Consider the following 2771-nt stretch of genomic DNA (forward strand, 5'->3'; position numbering starts at 1 on the left):
ACTGGCACAGGGTGAAAGGCCATTCCCTGCCTCGAGGTGGGGATAACCTTGTGCCAACTGTGACACAGCGCCTCCCTCCAGAATCAGACTGAAGGCAGTTTCCAGGCAAGATCACACTCTTACTTAGCTTCCTTCCCCTGCCCTATCCCACTTCCCTCATTCCCCTTCTCCGGAGAGCACTCCCCCCAGACCACTTAACGGGAATGTCTGGCCCACGTTCTGCTCCTGCAGAAGCCTTGCTGAGACACACACTGACCCTCCCTTCCTTTCCTCCTGTCTGTGGGGAAGAGATGACACTTCTCTGCCCAAGACCAGTGTGCTCTGGCTCCTGCCTCTCCAGCCTCATCAGAGACCTGGCTCTGTCATCTCTCGCCGCTCTCTCCTTGAGCTTCCTGGGGCCAGATGTGTGCAAATACTGTACACATGGCACCTCGAAGGGAATCCGAGTCAGATAAAGACAGGCTATCAATGATCTCACCATAGGTCAGGCCAGGTTTGGCAGCCAAATGACCTCAGGGCAGGGCAGGATTTCGGAACTGTGGCTAAGGCACTGTGGCCCCAGGTTAAAGTCCCAACTTTTACCTCTAACATGCCTATTTTACCATTTCATTTCCAATACATGAATCTTAAATATCTGTATATATTCTAATTAATAACCAACACTTCCAATACTCATTTTTTCAACGAGTATTTATGGTATTCCCATTACACTTTAGGCATTATTCTAGGCACTGAATGACCAGCAGTAGACAATGACTCCCTTTGGGCAGTGAGGAAATTTATAAATGAGCTATAGATGATTAAAGATTTCAGTGTTTGATTCCTAAATCTAGTCATGGCTTCCAAAAGGACCAGAGACCACATCGTACATCACAGCTATTTATATTTTGTGATATTAACATCACAGACAAGAAGTTCATAATCAGGCTTCCTATCCAACTCATTTATGCTATACTCTTAGCAAATATTCAGAATATATAGTACACATGTAGTCATATTCCCCTTTCCCTCCCTAAAACTGCTTATTAAAACTGCCACCATTGCAACCCCAGCCCGGTAGAGCAACCGGCATGCAATTCCAGCCTAGGAGAGCCGCAGGCACCAACTACAGACTGACTATAACCTTCGAGAGTTGCACTGTGGGCAGGGGCCCAGTGCCCGCCCCAGTGTGTATAGAAGGCAGGACTTTGAGTAAAAGATTATTCTGGGAATTTAGGATTTAATGTTGTTTGCCCTGTTTGTTGGGTTTGAAACTTGCTTAACGCCTGTTATCCCTTTCTTCTTCCTCCCTTCCTCCCTGTTATCCCTTCCTCTTCTTCCTCCCTCCCCTTCTCCCTTTTGATATAGGAATGTCTATTCTATGTCAATCCCACCATTGTATTTTGGAAATACATGACTTGTTTGATTTCACAGGTTCACATCTGGAGAGCAATTTGTCTCAGGATACGTTATACCTTGAGTCTCACCTATATCTGATTTAGATGATATTTCTATGAAACTTTGGACTTAGAATTTAATGTTGATGCTGGAACGAGTTAAGACCTTGGGGGCTAGAATGAATTTTGGGGTATGGAATGAATTTTGCACGTGAAAAGGACATGGATTTGGGAGGGCCAGGGACAGAATGCTATAGTCTGAATGTTTGTGTTTACCCAGAATTCATATGTTGAATTCTAATCCATAAGGTGATAGTATTAGAAGGTGGTGTCTTTGGGAGGTGATTAAGTCACGAAGGTTCCCTCATGGATGGGATTGTGCCCTTATAAAAGAGATCCCATGGGGCTCCCTCATCCTTTCTGCTATGTGAGGACACAATAAGGAGGCCCCATCTGTGAATCAGGAAACAGGCCTTGACCAGACACCAAATCTGCCTGTGCCTTGATCTTGGACTTAGCAGCCTCTAGAACATGAGAAATAAATTTCTGTTGTTTATAAGCCACCCAGTCTATGGTATTTTGTTATGGCAGCTCAAACATACAAAGACATTTGTGCCTTAACAACTTTTCTTCATCAATTTATTTTAATCTTTTAAAAAACCAACTTTAGGCTCTTTTTGGTGATCCTCTGATTTTTAAATTTTACTAATATCTGCTCCTTATTATCTCCTTCAAAATTCTTCCTAATGTTTTAGTTTTATCTGCATTTGATTTTGGATTCCTCATCTATATTCCTGAGTTGAATTTTTGTCTTTTTTGTTTTTAAGTAAAAAGCATATAAAGCTATCAATTTACTTCTAAGAACTGTTTTATCAGCATCTCATGTTTTTTCTCTCTCTTAAATTTTTAACTGTACAATATATTATTGTTAATGATAAATACAAGTTTTATACTCATTTATTTGTAGCTCATTTCTAAATTTTCTAGATTTCTGTTGATTTTCTCTTTAACCACAAGCTGCTTAGCACATTTTGAAAGTTCCTTGCACTGTACTGTTGTAAAGAAAATGATTTAATATTGATCCTTTGAATTTTGGTCAGACTTTTGTGAATTAGCATGAAGTGCATTTTTTAGAATTTTACCTGTACTTGAAAAGAACCTATATTCTGTCAGGTACAGGATTCTATATTTATTGATTAGATTTTCTCATCAGAGCTATCCAATATGACACATCCACTGCCAAAGGTGGCTATTGAGCACTTGAAACATGGCTAGCGATGTGCTGTAGGTGTAAAATACAAACCAGATTTCTAAGAATTACTGTGGAAAAAAGAGTGTACAATCTCTCACAAATTTACATGTTGAAACAGCACTGCAGATATATTGGTTTAAATA

This window comes from Propithecus coquereli, unplaced genomic scaffold, assembly GCF_000956105.1.
Source record: "Propithecus coquereli isolate 6110/MARCELLA unplaced genomic scaffold, Pcoq_1.0 Scaffold17, whole genome shotgun sequence".
Taxonomy (NCBI): Eukaryota; Metazoa; Chordata; class Mammalia; order Primates; family Indriidae; genus Propithecus; species Propithecus coquereli.